Source organism: Diabrotica virgifera, chromosome 9 (assembly GCF_917563875.1).
Source record: "Diabrotica virgifera virgifera chromosome 9, PGI_DIABVI_V3a".
Taxonomy (NCBI): domain Eukaryota; kingdom Metazoa; phylum Arthropoda; class Insecta; order Coleoptera; family Chrysomelidae; genus Diabrotica; species Diabrotica virgifera.
The window spans coordinates 174148309-174171460 of NC_065451.1; the positions used below are offsets into that span (position 1 = coordinate 174148309).

The window sequence follows — 23152 nt, forward strand, 5'->3', positions numbered from 1 at the left end:
TGGTCAACCTATGGCATTAACGTTAATGGCAAGAAGCTAAATCACCTCAGATTCGCTGACGACATTGTGATTATAGCGAGCTCATTCGAGGAACTGCAAATTATGATAGAGGAACTCGCAGGCAGCTCCCAATACGTCGGTCTAAAAATGAACATGAAGAAAACAAAAATAATGACAAACACAGATGACCCCAGACGCATAACTATAAATGGCAGTGAGATAGAAAAAGTCCAGGAATATATCTACCTAGGCCAAATCCTGAAACTTGACAAAGAAAACCAAAGTGCGGAAATTAATAGGAGAGCAAGACTAGCATAGGCAGGATTTGGAAAACTTGGTTGGATACTTAAGAACCGCAAAATACCTCAATATTTGAGGACCAAAGTGTTCAACCAGTGCATCCTTCCTATCATGACATATGGGTGTCAAACCTGGACCCTAACCAAGGCAAATATGAATAAACTAGCTACAACAGAAAGAGCTATGGAAAGAGCAATGTTAGGTATACGACTGTCAGATAAAAAGAGGAGCGACTGGGTAAGATCAAAAACAAAAGTCGAGGACATAACAACAAAAGTTGCCAAACTTAAATGGAGCTTTGCAGGCCACACTGTTAGACAAAAAGACCAACGTTGGAATGCCACGATACAACATTGGAGACCTTACCAAAGTAAACGACCGAGAGGAAGACCACAGATGAGATGGGTTGATGATATTAAAAGAGTAGCCGGAACGAATTGGAAATATGTTGCTCAGGATAGAGACCGATGGAAGGACTTGGGAGAGGCCTATGTCCAAACGTGGACGATAGAAGGCTAAGAAGAAGAAGAAGCCAAAAAATTATAATTTAAATATAAAAATCGACCTGTTTCGGGATTTATCTCCAGAGTCACTCCATCACTTATCACCAAACAGTGCTGAGGCCGCTTAAGTAGTCCGATTTTAATTATGTAAAGTGTATTAGAGAGGTAGAGCGCCTTTTGATATGTAAAAAAATTAGCAAACTTCTAAATGGTCTACTTTTTGTTCAGAAAGTTTTTAAAAACTTTGAACTTTTTTAAAAAAATTTAGATTGCAAAATTATTATGCAAATTCTATTATGTCGTTTTTAATGAAATTTGGTGGACGGATTAAGTATATTGTAAGAATTTTCTAAGCGAATTATGAAGGTTCTAAGTGTAACCAAAGTGGTTAAAAAACATTGAATAAAACAGGCTTATTTTGCCCTCTTATTTTTTATTTATTGCTATTTTGCAGAAAGGGTAATAATTCAAGACATTTTAAACCAGTCGTATCTCATACAAAATTCAATTATCTTTATTTTATTTCTTTACGACTTTGTTCCAAAATGAATCGTTTTAAAGTTATAAGCAATGAAAGTTGAAAAAAATCGATGTTTTTCGAAATTTTTACATATTTTAATTTTTTTATTAATGTTCCGGGCATATTTGAGAAGGAGCATAAGTCAATTATAATTACCGAAGTTGTCACCTAATTTTATCTGCAAAAATCCGAATGCCACCTCTCACATCCACCTCAAAACAGATCCTTCCTGGTCTATTAGAAATTACCTATTTATAATATTATTGTTTAATTCTAATTAATGTACTCGTATATGAATAGACGAAGGTTGTAGTATATTGCATAAAGAATACAGATTTGGTTTGAGTTGCTTGTTATTTATGTGAAATAATTTGCAATTCTAGAGGATTTGAATATATTTGTTACAACTCGTCAACACTTCAACTGTTTTTAAAAATTTGTTTATGTACCATGTCTAATGAAGGAAGTGCGGTTAGTTGTTAAATGTTAAATGTTAAACTACACAAAAAAATGAAAATCAACGAAAAAAGGATATCTGGTATACATGGATAATCTTGGCAACCGTTATGGCAATCTATACTTTGCACACTGCTGCTCTAAAAAGATTTGTGGTTGTTGTGTTGAACCACGTACGTAGATTCAGCCAGAAAATCCTTCGCCTTCCTGGTCCTCGCTTTCCTTCCACTTTTCCTTGCAAGATTAGTTGCAGCAGTCCATATCGTTCACTGTTCCTCATGATGTGACTGAGGTATTCGATTTTGGCTGTTTTTATTGAGGTTAACAGCTCTTTTTCTTTTTGCATTCTCAACAAAACACCCTCATTAGTAACGTGGTAGGTATAAGATATTTTCAGGATTCGACGCAGGGCCTATTTTACCACTAGGCCAGTGAGGCACCTGCCTCGAGCCCGCATTTTAATGGGACCCGGAAAGATCATCAAAAAATTTTTATTGCAATAAAACAAGATAAATTTTCAAATTTGTCAACTGTGGTCTTAGAACCACATGAGCCACACTTTGAAAATCTTTCTACGTATCATCCACAGTAGAATCAGAGATAAATGTGAAGAAGACCAGCATGAAACACAATTTGGCTTCAGAAATGGACTGGGAACCCGGGACGCACTCTTTGCACTAAATGTATTATTGCAGAAATGCCGAGATCAAAGGAAAGGCGTATTTGCTGTATTTATTGACTATGAGAAGGCCTTTGATCGAGTACATCACAAATTAATTAAAATATTAAAGGATTAAGGAGTTGATAGTCAAGATGTACTAATCATAGAAAAATTATACTGGCGTCAAACAGCGACAGCTTGCATAAAAAGAAAATCAACAGAAATATGCAAAATACAAAGAGGTGTCAGACAGGGTTGAATACTGTCCCCACTGTTATTCAATTTATATTCAGATAGAATATTTAAGGAAGCTCTCCATATTTTGGAATGGGGTGTGAAAGTTAATGGAATTCTGATAAATACAATCAGATATGCAGACGATACAGTTATTTTAAGTGATGATATGAATAGATTACAACACCTTTTAAATGCGATTGACACAGTGGGAAGAGAGTTTGGCCTAAACATAAACTGTTCAAAAACAAAATACATGGTATTTAGCCGTTTGGCCCATCAAGATTCACAGTTATATGTTGATGGTCATATAATTCAAAGAGTACCCAGTTTTAAATATCTTGGTTGCCATATTACTGAACAATTAGATCCAGATAAAGAGATAAAATGTAGACTCGAGATAGGCCGCACGACATTTTTAAAAATGAGGTCATTCTTCTGTAATGATAACTTGCAACTTAAACTTCGAAAGCGCATGATTAAATGTTACATTTGGTCAGTCCTCTTGTATGGTGTCGAAGCATGGACATTAAAAATATCGACCATTTATCGTTTGGAGGCCTTTGAAATGTGGCTACACAGACGTACACTGAAAATAGCATGGACGGCTACTCTGACAAGTGTGGTAGTCCTTAAGAGAGCAAATGCTGCCCGCGAGCTGCTTGATAACATCAAATATAGAAAGGTGGCCTATTTTGGACACGTAGTAAGGGGCGACCGGTATAATATTCTTCAACTTATTATGATGGGTAAAATCGAAGGACGCAGAGGAATTGGTAGAAAGCAGGCCTCTTGGTTGAAGAATATCCGGGAGTGGACAGGAATAAAGAAAGCAGAACAACTATTTAGAATAGCTCGAGACCGAGACAGTTTCGCCATGTTAATCGCCAACGTCAAGAGGACTTGATAGGGCACGTTAAGAAGAAGAAGGTCTTAGAACAATTAAAAAATTTGATATCAATATTAACTAATTAACTTAATTAATATTATTATTTTAATTATATTTAGGGGCCCGAAAATTATGTAGTGCCTCGGGCCTGATTTGAAGTAAAACAGGTTCTGATTCGACGAAAGCCACATTTCAAAAGCCTCAATTTTCTTGCGAGTGGCGTCTGTGAGAGTCCACAGCTCAACTCCGTACAACAGTATAGGGAAGATATATCATCGTAGTAACCTGAATTTATGGACATTGATAAATCATTACATTTGAATAGCTTAGCTAGTTAAATTTCCATTTTTGAAAAGCAGATCTTGCTTTCTCTGTCCTACATTTGGTTTCTAGGGATAATAAGACACCACATCCATATGAAAACTGTAAGATAATTCGCAATGAGACACATAGAGCATTATAAAAACCAAAGAAGAGAAGATAAACGATTATGCAGGCAAAAGAAGAGAGCATTTTTGGAAAAACAACTAGAAATAATAGAAGAAAACTATGCCCAAAAAGAGGTTCGAAATTTTTATCAAGGAGTAAAAAAAGACACGAGCGACACAAAATAAATACACAATGTTTTGCAGATATAAATATGGTACGTTATTGGGGGACAAGACAGAAGTATTTCGAAGAATTATTAAACGATAAAGGCTAAACAGAAATGCAACAACAAAGACAAGAAATACAAGAAACAGAACCACTACAAATACAAAACCCGACAGAAATGGAGATAATAGCAGTAATAAAAGATCTAAAAAATAATAAAAGTACCGGAGAAAGCGGAGTTCCAGCAGAGATATTAAAGGTAGGAGGAAATATGCTTCAGCAAAAGATAGCTCGACTAATAAAGAAAATGTGGGAAAACGAAAAAATGCCAGAGCAATGGAACACAGCAATTATCTGCCCAATTCACAAGAAAGGTGATAAAACCATCTGTGAAAATTACAGAGGAATCGCACTGTTAGGGTTTGTTCACTACGTGGCCCCAAGCCTGACACCGATCAATGTATCGTACCCATGTATCCAATACCAGGTATACTGTCGGCAAACGTACAACAAACACTGAGTAAATACGAAGGGGGACGACAACAATAAGATGCAAGGCAAGGATACAATCCATTGCTCTCCGTAGTGAAACGACCCTTAGAAGTGGTATATAAGGTATTGGCAAAAATCATAAGAACCAGAATAAAAACCTATGAATCAGAAATAATAGGAGAATACCAGGCTGGTTTCAGACAGGGAAGAGCAACAACCGATCAAATTTTTATGCTAAAATTGTTACAAAACAATAGTTATGAACAAAACCTAGGCTTGAATAATAGGTCTGGATCGCGCGTATAAAAAAAAAGTTGATTAATAGCAAGCTGAAAATTTGTTAATAGCTTAAGGGTGTCTAGTCGGACAAACTTTGATATATGGGAACACTGGAACAGGGGAAGTTTTAATTGTGGAACAGGTTAAAAATTTGGAACGGTCAGACCACGAAAACGGCACATGTATTTTGTCCGACAGAACAGACTTAAACTCTTCGAACAGAGATTAAACTCTCATGCAAAAATCAGACTGCTGTTTATCACCAAATGGGCGTTTTAATGAGTGGAACATGTAGAATATGTCAAATGACAGGTGATAAATAGCAGTCTGATTTTTGCATAAGAGTTTAATCTCTGTTCGGAGTGTTTAAGTCCGTTCTGTCGGACAAAATAAATGTGCCGTTTTCGTGGTGTGTTTTCGTTCCAAATTTTTAACCTGTTCCACAATTAAAACTGCCCCTGTTCCAGTGTTCCCATATATCAAAGTTTATCCGACTAGACACCCTTAAGCTATTAACAAATTTTCAGCTTGCTATTAATCAACTTTTTTTTCATACGCGGGATCCAGACCTATAAGCTCTTTATTGATTTTAAACAGGCTTACGACTCCATCTCACGAAACGGACTATATGAAGCAATTAGATCACTAGGAATACAGAGAAACTGATACGATGGGTTAAAATGACGCTAACCAATACAGTCAACAAAGTCATCATCGAAGGTAGTCTTTCACATCAGTTTAACGTCAATAAAGGATTAAAACAAGGAGATCCCCTGTCAACAGAGTTATTCAACCTAGTACTAGAAAAGATAATTAGAGGAGCTAATATCCAGACAAGCGGTACGATTCTCAACAAAAGACAACAATGCATAGGTTTTGCAGATGACTTGGTGTTTCTGATGCGTTCAAGAATAGAACTTCGAAAAATGTTCAAACAATTGAAGAAGAAGCTAGAAAATATTTCCTGAATATAAACCAAGAAAAAACTAAGTATGTATATGGAAATGGGAGGGGAAAATACAGAAGAAAATAAATGGATCACTCTAACGACGAATGACAGAGTATAAATTTGAGAAGGTAACTGAATTTGAGTACCTTGGAGTAACCGTTACAAATAGAGGAGACGAAGAGAGAGAAATTGATAAACGGTTATTGAAAGCTAGCAAAGCAGTAGGATCACTAAACGCACTGTTGAAGACCAAAAACGTGTCCAGGGCAGCCAAGATTCGAATTTACGAGACAATAGTGAGACCAACGGTGATGTATGCATGTGAAACTTGACCATGACCATGAATCAGAAACAAGAAAAAAAAGGTAGAGATTTGGGAGAGGAAAATCTTGAGAAAAGTTTTTGGTGATATCAAGGAAGATAACGGGGAATGGCGCATAAGAACAAACCAGGAGCTAATGCAGATATATAAGAGACCAAAAATAACACAGACAATCAGGGAGCAGAGAGTTCGATGGTTGGGACATGTTTGATGAATGCCGCAAGAAAGAAACGTCCTAAGAGTTTTGTTAGCAGGAGAACAAGGGAAGAAAATAAGAGGGAGACCACGAAGGAAGTGGTTGGATGCCGTCCGGACTGACATAGAAGAAATGGGTACAAGAGACTGGAGAGAATAAGTGAAGGACCGGAAAAAGTGGAAGAATTTAGTCAAGACTATCGAAGCCAAGGGTCTCTAAGGCCTGTAGCGCTGTTATATATATATATATATATATATATATATATATATATATATATATATATATATATGAAATAAACGAAAGGATTTCTCTGGTGTACAGAAGAAATCCTTTCCGTAGCGGCCGTGACAATGTGAATTCAAAGTCTTGATAAAAGACTATGAAACGACAAAAGATACCTCTTTGTATCACAGATTTGTCTACAAAGCCACGTTATTCGCTACGCATTCCTCAATAACGGAGAAACCGTGATAATATGAAAGAACGGCGATTGCATTTTATTACACTTCGACCACCACCGGTATTCTACACGACGTGTTTTGCAGGTTATGTCAACCGCTCGTCAGGAACACCTAGGTGAAGTGGTCGAAGAGGAATAAAATGCATGGGGCCTTCCTGGTAATAATAAAATACCAGACTTCAGTACACTAGGTACGACATCTATATGAAATAAACGAAAGGATTTCTCGGGTGTACAGAAGAAATCCTTTCCGTAGCGGCCGTGACAATGTGAATTCAAAGTCTTGATAAAAGACTATGAAACGACAAAAGATACCTCTTTGTATCACAGATTTGTCTACAAAGCCACGTTATTCGCCACGTTATTTGTAGACAAATCTGTGATACAAAGAGGTATCTTTTGTCGTTTCATAGTCTTTTATCAAGACTTTGAATTCACATTGTCACGGCCGCTACGGAAAGGATTTCTTCTGTACACCAGAGAAATCCTTTCGTTTATTTCATATAGATGTCGTACCTAGTGTACTGAAGTCTGGTATTTTATTATTACCAGGAAGGCCCCATGCATTTTATTCCTCTTCGACCACTTCACCTAGGTGTTCCTGACGAGCGGTTGACATAACCTGCGAAACACGTCGTGTAGAGTACCGGTGGTGGTCGAAGTGTAATAAAATGCAATCGCCGTTCTTTCATATATATATATATATATATATATATATATATATATATATATATATATATATATATATATTGATGTGATCTTGTTTATTGATATGAGATAATAATTTTATATGTCACTTAATTTAATCAATGTATTAATACTAATCTAATTAATTAACCAGATCACATATCAATATGTTTTCAATCTCAGGGCGAATTATAAATTAATTACTTACTTTCGTGGCTTCAAATATTTCTTAATGGTTCCTAATCGGGATAGAAAAGAAAAGAGTAAAAAAAATACACATATGGGTTACAATTATAATCAAAATATTTTTTATTTTATTTAAAAGGCAATCAATGCTTAATATTTGCTATTTCTTATTATTCTTAAACATAACATTTACAAATGGGAATCTTATTTCCTTTTGGTTTTCAATTGAAAGTTTTTATTAACATTTAACTATTAGGAGTTATTAGGAACAACTCTATTTAACTTTGATGAAGCTTTTCTGATATTATTGATTATGTTATTCAATTTTTTATGTGGAATTTAATACGAAAAACCCATACATTCATGTCCAAACAAATGAGACTGACCTTTTCCTGGTGAACTGAAAATGTCCTCACACAAGACCCGTTTCCTGCTATCCTTGGCTGCGATCAAACCTCGTCCTGGCTTCCAGTAATATTCTCCTTTGAAAAACTAGCTCGAATAGCTCTCGTTCCTGCTTTTGTCGTGATGCTGTGTTCTACCTTTTTCGAAACTGCTATCAGCTACCGGGACACTCTTGGCTCAAGGAGGTTCTTTTACTCTCGACCTGGCCTACTTCTCGTTCCACGATAGATACTCCACACTCACGGAACTACCGGCTTTCTCACTCTCCGTACACTACCGTCTACTACTCGACTTCACTTCTCGACAGCTCAAAACATTCTGCTCTCTATTTGTCATTCATTCCCCTACTTTCTAAATATCCCTTCCAGATTCACAAATCAAACTTCCACCACCAACTCTCATTCGCAGTATTCCTCAAAACCAATTTTTAAACTTTCTAAATATGCTTAATGGATTTCAAAGAAAATAGTTAATTCCCATTCTAAAATTACTTTCTACTATATACAAATTTTAATGACCTATTCTCTATTTCCACTTAGTCTTATTTAGCATCGGCTAATGACCGATCCTTCCGCGAACAAACGATAATGACCTACTAACGATTTCACTTGAGTCTTATTTAATCACTTCTTAAAATTAAATATAACAAATTGTTGTATACAGGTTGTTCTAAATTTATATGCCCGTGGTTGAGAAAATTGAAAATATTTTATATTAAATTGAATTCTGTTTATAATTATCACAATTTAATTTTCATATCAAATAGAAATATAACAATATATATATATATATATATATATATATATATATATATATATATATATATATATATATATATATATATATATATATATATATATATAATATATATGTTACCGTTAAAACCCGAATTTACTAGGAAAAACTAGTTTTAACTATGCGCTTTGGACAATTCTAGTTTTAACTAGTCAAAACTAGATTTGACTGCTACATTCAGTTAAAACTAGAAATCCCGAACGGATTTCATTTAGAGTAGTTTATACTAGTTCAAAGTAGCTTTTTTGGAATTACTGGCGAATACCAGTTAAAATTGTTGCAAGAGACAAGTAGATATGTATTACGGCTTATTCGGGGTAGTGTTATTGACGAAGGCGGCCGGTCCGGTCGGTAGCAAAGTAGTGTGTGAAACTGTTGATTGTTTTGCATCGTTTTTATTGGTTATTACACCACTGTGTATTATTCACCATTAGTGATAATATCGAAGATCAGATTGAGAGCAGAGATATAAGAACGTGAAAAGAACGTGTTTTGGAAATGATTTTAAAAATGGAAGAGACAGAGAAGAAAGAAAGTCACTACAATGTTGTGACCAAAAGCATATAGGTATAATAAATGAATGGTCGAAGTACAAGATGCGGAACTGTCTGCCAAGAAAACACCATTAAAAAATCGAAGACTAAAACGATTTAGAATTGTTGAAGTTGGCGAAATAAAAAAGTTAGTTTCTAAAATTGATCCCATCAAATAGTACCTACGTAGGTACCTGTCGAAAACATTTTTGGCATAATCGAAGCTGTTGCTATTTTTCATGGAAATCTGGATAGGTTGAAGACTGAAACCGCCAGGAAATAGGCAAATATAACTTTTTATTCATATGATCAATACTTTTATACCAATGTGTGAAACCTGCCAACGGAAGAAGAGTAAAAATATAAAAACGAAGAGAGGTCTTGTGTCCAAACCTATATTGCATTCAGAAATGAATAGTCGCTGTCAGGTAAATTTGATCGATTAGTCCTGTCGCCAGGGGGGGTACAACGGCCTCCTGTATTCAGATGGACTTACCCAAGCTTTTTTTATGTATTTTGACCCGTAGAACACGAATTTTTTGGGTAACAGTTGATCCGAATGTCGATAAGTTTGTTATAAACAAAGAAGTTGAGGAAATACATAACAGCGATTTCTCGCAAAACAAAATATGTTTTTGTATTTTTTGGGCCATTCTAACCAAAAAGTGTTCCTACAAATTTTTTCGTAGGATGCATAGTTTTCGAGATAAACGCGGTGGAACTTTCAAAAAATCGAAAAATTGCAATCTTTGTACCCGAATAACTTTTGATTAAAAAATAAAATAGAAATTCTGCTTACCGCATTTGAAAGTTCAAGTCAAAGTATATCGGTTTTAGTTATGTGCATTGCTAAAAATTTATTATTTTATTGTTAAACAAAAGTATAAACACCTAGTGCTGGAGTGATGTTTTCAATGATTTCTCATTTAAAATCGAACGAGTAGATAGAGTAGGTACAAGTGCAAGCGAGGCTATTTCTACGTAGCATGCATGTAAACGCATGTATTAGGCACGGGAAACACTATGTGTTTATAGCTTTTTTTAGCAATAAACACATAAATTTTTAGCAATGTACATATTCGAAACCGATAGAATTTGACTTGAACTTTCAAATGCGGTAAGCAGAATTGCTATTTTATTTTTTAATCAAAAGTTATTCGGGTTCAAAAATTGCAATTTTTCGATTTTTTGAAAGTTCAACCGCGTTTATCTCGAAAACTATGCATCCTACGAAAAAACTTGTAGGAACATTTTTTGGATAGAATGGCCCAAAAAATACAAAAACAGGTTTTGTTTTGCGAGAAATCGCTGTTATGTAATTCCTCAACTTCTTTGTTTATAACAATCTTATCGACATCCGGATCAACTGTTACCCAAAAAATTCGTGTTCTACGGGCCAAAATACATAACAAAAACTTGGGTAAGTCCATCTGAATACAGGAGGCCGTTGTACCCCCCTGGCGACAGGACTAGATGTGCAATCACAAGAGAATCGCATATAAACTACTTTAAATGAAATCCGTTCGCGATTTCTAGTTTTAACTGAATTTAGCAGTCAAATCTAGTTTTAACTAGTTAAAACTAGAATAATTGTCTAAAGCACATAGTTAAAACTAGTTTTTCCTAGTAAATTCGGGTTTTAACTGAAATCGGGTTTTAACGGTAACATATACACATAGGCTTGTTAGAATATCCAAAGACAACCACTGGAAACGGTTCTCAAAAGATCTGGAACATGACTTATGGATTACAAAAAGAAATGTGGAGATTTATAAAGCTATTCCTTTAGAATCTGCGTTAATTTTTAACATGTTTTCGATGAGAGAATTGACTATCCATGCCCTGTTTTGATAGCGTTTTCTTAGTGTTTCATGTTTCATGTGCCACTCCAAAGTTTTCAATGTGGCTGCTAAGTTTTCAATTAAATGTTAGTTCTTCCTTAAGATAACCTTTTAAATTACGGAATATATTTTTATCATTGACATTTAAGATGGCACTTAAAAAATAAGGTTAAAATTGCGGAATTTTTGAAATAATCAAAATTTAAGACGCAGAACTTGCATTTAAAATTTGCTCCAATACTGTATTCCTACAATGTATATCAATGTGGTGCATCATATATTTAGAACACTAACGTACTATTCTTATCTTTTTATACAAACGGATATTTGCCTAAATATACAAAAGCAAAATAGCGTTTTATTAAAGGAGTTTATTTGCGAATTTTTCCCTGTATCGATTTCTATATTGTAACCAAATATTTACCTACATAATAATTGTAAAACCTCAAGATATTGATGTAAAATATTTTAATCCGTGACTGATAAGGAAATGCCATAACACGAGAATAATTTTTAGCTTAGTATGAACTATCTGAACTAATTTTCAATCTAAAATAAAATGCCTTGTAGCATAATGTACCTACCTTTGACTTTCACTTTATTAACTGGGCCGAGTTGTTCATCTTGATTATTTTTTCTGTATCGTTATTGTGGAGGAATTGACCTCCAAATTCATTTTGTAATAGATTACTTGCCTTGAGTCTCATATTTTCTCAGTAGATGCACTAAATTTAATTTATCGCCAACCGTCACTAAAGTCATTAATTATTGTATTCATTTGACGCCATTTGCGGCAGTAAAGTAACACTTTATTGTACTGAAAGAAGAATTTTACTTTACCTGCCGTGATTATTAATCAAATTAATCGTGATTGAATTTAAGCGGTCGATGGCAGTAATCGATTATTTATTTGAGTGAACCTAAAATGTATTTACTTTAATTATTAAAAATATTGTACAAAATTTACGTTATTATTAATTAAATTTATATCAGAAAGTGAAATTCTGTAGTATTTTGCAATTATTATATTCATAAAACATAAATCGAAACTTTACAGATTTAGTAATTATTAGGTACTTTAATATTGATTACTTGAACAACTATCGAGTAAACATCGAAATCGGCCATCATGCAAAAGCATTCTGTCATCGTCTTTACTGTCATACGAAATTTTTATTTCGTCTAAAATTAATAAAGTTCTTAAATTTTTTAAGTTTTGTATTAATGCAAATATATTATGAAATGGTGTTTTTGTTAATTCGATTATATATAGGACGCTGACAGATATTCATGATAATTTGTTAGCAAATATATTTATTTAGATTTTCTACTATTCATCAAGGGAAAAGCAACTGCGCTGCGGACGGCTACACTTCATAAACAGTAACGTAACTATTGGTATTTTTAATTTTTGGTATTTTATTTTAAGTGTTAAAATTGGTTTATTATTTAAATAAAAATACGATTAAACTGTTTAAAATATATTTATTTCGTTGAAATTATAATAATAGAAGTATAACGTCTTACGTGCGTACCAAGTACACACACACTCTATTTTCATTAGGATGTAATTAAGTAAGTGTTTAGTAAGTGTTAATGTTTTTTATGATTGGCGATAAAATTTTGTATACACCACGTCAGTAAAGACTCTTTACTGACTTGGTACATAAATAACTATTACCAGTTTGAGACATCTGCAACGATGTAATCTTTATAGTCCTGTCGCCAGGGGGGTACAACGGCCTCCTTTATTCAGATGGACTTACCCAAGTTTTTTTATGTATTTTGACCCGTATAACACGAATTTTTTGGGTAACAGTTGATCCGGATGTCGATAAGATTGTTATAAACAAAGAACTTGAGTAATTACGTAACAGCGATTTCTCACAAAACAAAATATTTTTTTGTATTTCTTGGGTCATTCTAAGCCAAAAATGTTCTGACAATGTTTTTGGTGGGATGCATAGTTTTCGAGATAAACGTGGTTGAACTTTAAAAAAACCGAAAAATTGCAGTTTTTGAACACGAATAATTTTTGATTAAAAAAGAAAATAGCAATTCTGCTTACCGCATTTGAAAGTTCAAGTCAAATTATATCGGTTTTAATTATTTGCATTGCTAAAAATTTATTTTTTGACGTTATACTTCTTTACGATCGAGAGTGAAATTTTATAATGCCGGACGCATGCGCACACAGACAGTATGTAGTTCGTTGCTAATCTTTCAAGATATGTATGTATCAGCGCTGTCAACGCAAATAAGTCATTAAAAGGATATATTAGTGTTTTTAGTAAATGTATTATTTATTATAATTTTTGTGTCTTTGGATTTGTCTTCCTCGGGAATAAGATATTTTATAATAATAGTAAGTATATTTAAAGTATTTTTGTATACTTCACTTGGTCTATTAAATTTGTCAGTATGTATGAGAAATCTTGTAACCTGTCAAAGCAAAGGGAATATAGCTCAGTGGTAGAGCGTCTGATCGGAGATCGAGAGGTCCCGGGTTCAAATCCCGGACGATTCATATTTTTTTTTAATTTTTGGTATTGTTTTAATAACAATTTTTTTAAAGTGGTAGGTAAGAAAGTTAGTTTAATATTTAAATAAAATACAAATAACCTGTTAAGTATATTTATTTCTTTGAAATTATATAATAGAAGTATAACTTCTTACGTGCGTACAAAGTACACACCCATTCTTTTTTATTGTTAAACAAAGCTATAAACACATAGTGTTTGAGTGATGTTTTCAATGGTCTCCCATTTAAAATCGCACGAGTAGGTAGAGTAGTAGGTATAAGTTCAAGCGAAGAAATTTGTACGTAGCATGAGTTAAAACGCATGTATTGTCCACGAGAAACACTATGTGTTTATAGCTTTGTTTAACAATAAAAAATAAATTTTTAGCAATGCAAATAATCAAAACCGATATAATTTGACTTGAACTTTCAAATACGGTAAGCAGAAGTGCTATTTTCTTTTTTAATCAAAAGATATTCGAGTTCAAAATTTGCAATTTTTCGATTTTTTAAAGTTCAACCACGTTTATCTCGAAAACTTTACATCCTACGAAAAAACTTGTAAGAATATTTTCTGCTTAGAATGATCCAAAAAATACAAAAAAATGTTTTGTTTTGCGAGAAATCGCTGTTATGTAATTCCTCAAATTCTTTGTTTATAACAATCGTATCAACTCTTACCCAGATGTGTCAACATCCGGATCAACTGTTACCCAAAAAATTCGTGTTCTACGGGTCAAAATACATAAAAATAACTTTGGTAAGTCCATCTGAATAAAGGAGGCCGTTGTACCCCCCCCCCCCCCGGCGACAGGACAATTATTAGGGATACTGTAGAATAATTTATTCTCCTCCTATAGACGTAGTAGGTACTGGCACCTTTTTTAGCAGTACTATCAGAAATCTCGTTACCAGCAGTTCTTTTATGCCATGGCATCCATAATAAAGATACTTTGTGGTGTTTTGCCGATTGCTTGTAGTTGCGAGCTGTTAAGTACTCACAAGTTGTAGACTTCAGAGTCTACAACTAAATAAATAAAAAGTCAATGGGCAAATCCCAATAGTTGGCTGTATACCATAGTTTAAAAAAACTCATACAGAAGTAAAAACTTCGAGATGTATTCTGGTATAAAATCCTTTATTTAAAAACTATCTAAAATGTCATGGATTGCAAAACGTTTTCGTTCTAATACAGAACATCTTCAGTGCATTCTGCCGAGTAGTTTGAAACTGGCACACTGTATATAGTGGTATCCCCATAATATATGGTTTGCATAATATAATTTAGTAAAATTTGATGACTACAAGTCGATGTTGATAGATATAATGGAACACATACTAAAAGGGCACCATGCTTCCCTGCTCGAAGATGCTAGGTACTTGCCAATTCAATGGGCACACACCAACTGCCCAGTTGCCGTTCACTGAATACGACTACGATATCAAAACCGGTCTCCGGTGCACCTGCACAGAGTCACTGCTAAGGCACGTCATCTGGAGGTTCGAGTCTTATCGGCACTAAATTGATGCAAACAGGTTACTTGGAGGTTTTTGGGGTCGCTAAACACGAATACTCCATCAAAACCGACATTCGAAGCACCTGGTGCACAGTATCACTGCTAAGGGACGTCATCTTCTGGAGTTTCGAGGGTTTTTGGCATTAAATTGATGCAAATAGATTACTCGACGGTTTTTGAGAGTTGCTGAAAACGAATGTGCCCGCAGAACTGACACCCGGAGCACCTGATGTCTAGGGTCACGTCATCTTCTGGAGTTTCGAGGGATTTCGGCACTAGATTGATGGAAACAGATTACACGAGGTGTTTTTGGGGTTACTAAATACGAATACGCCATCAGAACTGACCTCTGTAGCACCTGGTGCCCACGGTCACTCCTAAGGTACGTCATCTTCTAGTGTTTCAAAGGTTTTCGGCCTTGAATGCATGAAAGTAGATTACTAAGCGGTTTTTCGGGTCGCTGAATACGAATGCGCCATTAGAGCCGATCCCCGCACCACCTGGTGCCCATGGTCACTGCTAAGACATGTTAGCTTCTGAAGTGTGAAGGGTATTTGGGCACCAGGTGCACTGGGGGGGTCGGTTGTGATGGTGTATTCTTGTTCACCGACCGCAAAAACCCCCCGAGTCATCTGTTTGCATCAATTTAGTGCCGAAAACTATTGAAACTTCAGATGACGTGCCTTAGCAGTGAACCTGGGTACCAGGTGCTCCGGTGGTAGGTTTTGATGGTGTATTCGTCTTCAGTGACTCCAAAAACCCCAGAGTAACAGAATCTGGCCCCTAATACACTTATTTTGACATGTTTATGCACTTTAAAATGCAACTATACATTTCCACCCATTTTTCTATAGTAGACTTTTTTCCTGATATCATCCTGAACAAAGAGTTGCAAGTTGCAGGTGCTGTATTTAAAAATCGATTTATTTTGTACTAAATGCCCTGCTCTACAAATATACATCTACTTGATCTGTGAACAATTCGCTAAAACTGCTACGTAATGAGATATTATGTAATGATTTAGTTAATTTATTGCATAAGACTGTAAATGCGAGTTTATACATAAAATGGACGAAAAACAATTATTTTGTACTTGTTGAATTGTTTATAATTTCGACCATGAAACTTTTAATGGCAGATATCATTAGGAATTTGGATAAAAACCCCTCAATTAAAATTACTTTTGTACAGTTAATTTTGCATTAAACATTAAACTAGATATGTATGCTTGTTTCTAAATATACGTAGTCCTGTCGCCAGGGGGGGTACAACGGCCTCCTGTATTCAGATGGACTTACCCAAGCTTTTTTTATGTATTTTGACCCGTAGAACACGAATTTTTTGGGTAACAGTTGATCCGAATGTCGATAAGTTTGTTATAAACAAAGAAGTTGAGGAAATACATAACAGCGATTTCTCGCAAAACAAAATATGTTTTTGTATTTTTTGGGCCATTCTAACCAAAAAGTGTTCCTACAAATTTTTTCGTAGGATGCATAGTTTTCGAGATAAACGCGGTGGAACTTTCAAAAAATCGAAAAATTGCAATCTTTGTACCCGAATAACTTTTGATTAAAAAATAAAATAGAAATTCTGCTTACCGCATTTGAAAGTTCAAGTCAAAGTATATCGGTTTTAGTTATGTGCATTGCTAAAAATTTATTATTTTATTGTTAAACAAAAGTATAAACACCTAGTGCTGGAGTGATGTTTTCAATGATTTCTCATTTAAAATCGAACGAGTAGATAGAGTAGGTACAAGTGCAAGCGAGGCTATTTCTACGTAGCATGCATGTAAACGCATGTATTAGGCACGGGAAACACTATGTGTTTATAGCTTTTTTTAGCAATAAACACATAAATTTTTAGCAATGTACATATTCGAAACCGATAGAATTTGACTTGAACTTTCAAATGCGGTAAGCAGAATTGCTATTTTATTTTTTAATCAAAAGTTATTCGGGTTCAAAAATTGCAATTTTTCGATTTTTTGAAAGTTCAACCGCGTTTATCTCGAAAACTATGCATCCTACGAAAAAACTTGTAGGAACATTTTTTGGATAGAATGGCCCAAAAAATACAAAAACAGGTTTTGTTTTGCGAGAAATCGCTGTTATGTAATTCCTCAACTTCTTTGTTTATAACAATCTTATCGACATCCGGATCAACTGTTACCCAAAAAATTCGTGTTCTACGGGCCAAAATACATAACAAAAACTTGGGTAAGTCCATCTGAATACAGGAGGCCGTTGTACCCCCCCTGGCGACAGGACTAACGCAGCAATTGTTTGTTTTTTCCGACATTTTAATATACTACAATAATAGGTTTTCCACAAATTTCTTACAAGATTGGTGTCTTGGTAACTTTACAACTGTAATTATTGCCTTAACCCTTACTGTAGTGGCTTTATCTTTTTATACCATAATCATTATTAAAGCGTTTATTTTTATTACAACACCAAAAATACTTTAACAACACATTAGTTAACTAAATAAAATAGAAAAGCATACAAAAGTATATTATTGCGAGGCAGATTCAGTACACTACTAATTGTTACCCCCCTTATTAACTTATTTATTTTTAGCACATAAGCAAAACGCTCGGACAGGTCGATTTTTAAAATAATCAAAGTATATTATAACATTAATTTTTCGAACTTTACGCTATCCCTCTTCAGGTGACAGGCACAACTTTGATTTTTTAAATGAGAAAATACATCATGTGACAGCTCATTTAAAAGCGTTTAAAATAGTGATTCCCAAAATGTATAACACTTTAATCCTTTTTGAAAACGCAGGTGCAACGTTTCGATCGAATTCTTTTTAAATGCATTTATTTTTTTTGGAATCCTGAGAAAACTAATAAGTACATTTAAAAAATTTAAACGCAGAATAAAAGATTACATTGTTACCGAGGGCTGAAAGTCCCTTAAAATAAACAAAAAGTTTCTTTTAAATGGTATATTTGAAATTAAAAATCATACTAAATTTTCCCTTTTTCACCCCTGTGACTCATTAAAATAATCATTATAGAAGTTCTCAGGGACTTCAGACCCTCGAATTGCTGTAATATTTTATTCTGCGTTTACATTTTTCAAAAATACAAATTAGTTTTCTCAGGATTCGAAAAAAATGAATACGATAATAGACACACGAAAACTTCCTTCCAGTACGGACTACACTTGGAAACGAAATGAAATTATTCGGCACTTCGGTAGAGGTAACAGCATTGCTTAACAAAGAATTCTTTTTTAAATGAAGTAAAGAAACACAGACTTACTCACAATCATTTAATAATACTTTGACAAAAACTTAAAAAAAATCATTTAATAATACTTTTAAATGATTGTGAGTAAGTCTGTATAGAAGAATAATACAAGGATGGGCAGCATACGGAGCTCTTTTTAAGAGTGACATTCCAACTAACATGAAGAAAAAAGTTTTCGACCAATGCGTGCTACCGGTGATGACCTATGGTGCAGAAACATTATCGCTCACAAAGAAAAACGCACAAAAACTAAGAGTAGCGCAGAGAAGAATGGAGCGATCAATGATAGGGGCCACTTTGCGAGACAGGATTAGAAACGAAGATCTACGAGCTAAGACCAAAGTCATAGACGTCATTGAAAGAAGCTGTAATTTAAAATGGAAATGGGCTGGACACGTTGCCAGAATGAAGGACGGAAGATGGACTCGCAAACTAGTTGAATGGAGACCAAGGGCCGATAAACGTAGCAGAGGAAGACCATCAATACGATGGCAAGACGACTTACGAATGACAACAAAATACTGGATACAGAAAGCACAAGATAGAACACTTTGGAGACAAACAGGGGAGGCCTATGTCCAGCAGTGGATTGAGAGAGGTTGATGATGAGTAAGTCTGTGTTTCTTTACTTCATTTAATATGGACTCACATATGCAACCCATTCAATATTTCAATAATTCTTTTTTAAACAATGGTAACATATAGAAGCTCGGGGTATCACGATAAGGAAAACCCGTTACATTTCAAATGGTCAAGCAAAACATTTATTGTTTCAACAACTGCGTTTATTGTTAACATGATCGCATTGATTGTGGTTATTAAACGCAGTAGTAGATTGATTAATTCATTCGTTGTCACAACAATTAGTTTACATCTATGGAATAATCAAATATTACTCTATATTAACAACATTTGTACCGGGTGTCCCAATAAGAATGGCTCTCGGCCATATCTCAGGAACCGTTTATAGTAGAGCTTTGAAATAAAAAATTTTATAACAAAAGTTGCCTCAGGAAAAGCCTGGAAATTATTTTCATAATTGTGGGTTCACCGCTAGAGGGCGTAATTGAATATCAAAAATTTAAAAATCTAAATGTTACAAAATTTTCCTAATGAAGGGGCACTGGAAATCCGATTATTGTAATCTTCATAAAATTCTGCGCATATTTGATTTAACAAGTTTAACTCTACTTTTGCAAATAAGAGGTGGGGGTGAGTGGGAACCTTGTTATGAAAAAATGGCTGTAAGTCCGGTTCTGCTAAATCAAATTTTGAAAACTGGGTCTTGTTAAAGACAGATATTTTTCTTCAATGTAAGCGTGATAATTTTGAACCATCCTAATAAGTAATAAGCCAGCTGGGAGGCGTTATTTAATTTTTTTCAGAAATCTAGTTTTCTTTGGAAAATATTAATTACAAGTATGCATTTTTAATCATACTTTATAAAATTAGATTAAATTAGCAATAGAATAGCGAAAACCGCATGTCGATACCTTTTTTATATCTCAAGATATCTCGAGAAACGTGTAAATTTTATACATAACTGTTACTATCACCGGTAAACTAAGTTAATGAAAAGTAGTGTGCTGTGGAAAAAAACAAAAAAACATTTTCCAGATGTCAACGTATAAAAATATAATTAATTAAAACAACAATATAAAGAGAAACAATACTTTTAAAATTAAATATAACAAAGAACAAAAAGAACTACTTAGTGACGACCTAAATATTCAAATTGTTGCCCATCATACACTACTCTAGAATACATTAAACAGAGAATACTAAACGCCATTCAAAGCATATCGAGAGCAGAAATTGAGACTGCTGTTCAATCTACTCTTGAAAGAGTAAATGTTTGCAACGAAAATGATGGCCAAAAATTTGAACATTTATGTCATCACTAAATAGTTGTTTTTATTTCTTTGTAATAGGGCTTTTCAACGCTTCTCATTTGTTTCGAGCCTCTGTCATATGCCGTATAATCCGTGTATAATATTAATATACGAGATATGAACGAGGCTCGAAACAAATGAGAAGCGTTGAAAAGACCTAATATACGTTGACAGCTAGAAAATGTTTCTTTGTTGTTTCCATAGCACACTACTTTTCCTAAACTTCGTTTACCGGTGACAGTAATAGTTATGTTTTTAAATTTACACGTTTTGTAAGATATCTCGAGATAGAAAAAAGGTATTAACATGCGGTTTTCGCTATTCTGTTGCTAATTTTGTCTAATTTTGTAATATGGTATTAAAAATGCATGTTTGTATTTAATATTTTCCAAAGAAAACTAGATTTCTGAAAAAAATTAAATAACGCCTTCTAGCTGGCATATTACTCAGTAAGTTGGTTCGAAATCATAACTTTTACATTGACGAAAAATATCTGTCTTCAACAAGACCAAATTTGCAAAATTTGTTTAAGCAGAACCGGACTCACAGCCAGTTTTTCGTAACAAGGTTCCCACTCACCCCCACCTCTTGTTTCCAAAGGTAGACCTAAACTTGTGAAATCAAATATGCGTAGAATTTTATGAAGAATACGAAGATCGGATTTCCAATGCCCCTTCATTAAGAAAATTTTGTAAAATTTAGATTTTTTAATTTTTGATATTCAATTACGCCCTCTAGCGGTGGTCCCACAATTATGAAAATAATTTCCAGGCTTTTCCTGAGGCAACTTTTGTTATAAAATTTTTTATTTCAAAGCTCTACTATAAACGGTTCCTGAGATATGGCCGAGAGCCATTCTTATTGGGACACCCGGTACATTGTTTTAATGAAATCTGTACGTTGTCACGATAAACCAAGATAATTGCTTACCATCTACGAAATCAAGAAAGTGGTTTGCTGCCAGAATTAACAATATTTATTAAATATACGAAACTAACTTATTGGCTGAATAAATTGAGTGTTATTGATTAATAGGCCGGGCCGAAAAAGGGCAAAAAAAATTTTTTTTGGGAAATTTTAAACGGGCTAGTAAAAAAAGTTGTGTATGGTAGTCCTAATACTGTGTACCAAACATAGGCCGAATTAAATTATTTTTGACCGGGCCCCCGGGGGCCTAAAAAAAATTATTTTTTTTTGCTTTATTTTTGGGGCGGGCTAGTGTCTAAGATATTAATATCAATGCTACTATCTTGTTAAAAAATTTTCATCATGATCTAAAAAGATTTAACCGGCCCCCAGGACTAAAAATATAAAAGAGGGGTAACCAATGCATTTTATTTACTATTTTTGCGCTGTGAACTGTGCAGCTCTTTGCTTTAATCAATATTCGGCACGAAAGGTTATTTATATTGAACTATTATGCACATATTTAAAATTATTTCGTATATTCATTTAATCCAGAACTCACCACGATGAGGTTGCTGCACGGTGAGTTCCACCCGCCAACATTTTTACTTACTCATTCCTTGAACCATAGCGTCGACATTTACTTTCAAATATCGGCTAATTCTTTCTGGCATCAAGTTTAGCTCGGATATAACCATCTCTAGATTCTTCACCACACACTTTTATTGATGCATCAGTAATTATCTTCACACACCTCTCCACCGCTTGAGTATGGCCAGGAAAATTGTCAAACTTTGGAACTTGTTTCACCATGTCCCACAATCCACAATAATTATTCTTCGTCGGCCAAATGGTGTATTAGAAGATGATCTGTTAGAGTACCATTCATCTAGTCTATGAGATCTATGTAATCTTCTGCATCGAAATTGATTTAGGTATTTGGGATACTATGAAAACACAATTTTTATACCGGCCTTCCTACATTTTAAAATCCTTCTGAGAGCATCCTCTCTAATACCTTGGCGTTAATCTGTTAACATACAAATTTGAATGATTTCCGGGTGTGCAAATTAAGCATTGTCTTAAATAACTTTATTGATAAATTGATGAGACATTATTCGGAGAATCTCTCGAGGGCTGCATTAATTTCCATAGATGCCTGGCACCATATTCCAATCTTGGCTGTGTTTTTATCACAAACCTCATACGTGAATATACTGGTATTACAAACTCAGCTAAAATCTTTAAACTTTCAGAAGGATCAGTTGTAGCTACATAAACTCTAATAATGCGGTTAGCTGTCGTAAACCTACGTGTTTGTGCCATCTTCCCTGGAATTTTCTCTGAACTTTGAGAACATATTCCATCTTCAATTATTGCTTAGGATAGTTTGGACAAATACTATTGATCTGAACTTAGATCATTTTCATTTACAAGAGGCAGGATAGCTTCTGTGGTGTTAAATTTAATAACAGGCATTTTTTCGTAATTGGGAAGAAGGGATCCAATCGGCTCAGAATATGAATAGAGACCTTTTGTGTGGTCATCTAGTTTTTGCAGCAAATATCGCAAGGGAAGTTCATTAACGTCCAACGGGAATACACTCCACTGTAATGGTTTATTTACTCACATTTCTATAATTCGTATGATACCTTCCAGTCCGTATTTACATTTGAACAATCACATCCCATAACACCTAATTTGCTTAGATCTATATTATGGCTTTGTAAGTAGGCTAATATTCCT

General features: G+C 34.3%; 1 protein-coding gene across 4 annotated transcripts in view; it reads left to right on the plus strand.

Annotated features, from left to right (window-relative positions):
- Positions 1-23152, plus strand: part of LOC126891928 (probable ATP-dependent RNA helicase DHX35) — a 396116-nt gene that overhangs the window by 231258 nt on the left and 141706 nt on the right. The gene's annotated exons all lie outside the window — the stretch shown is intronic.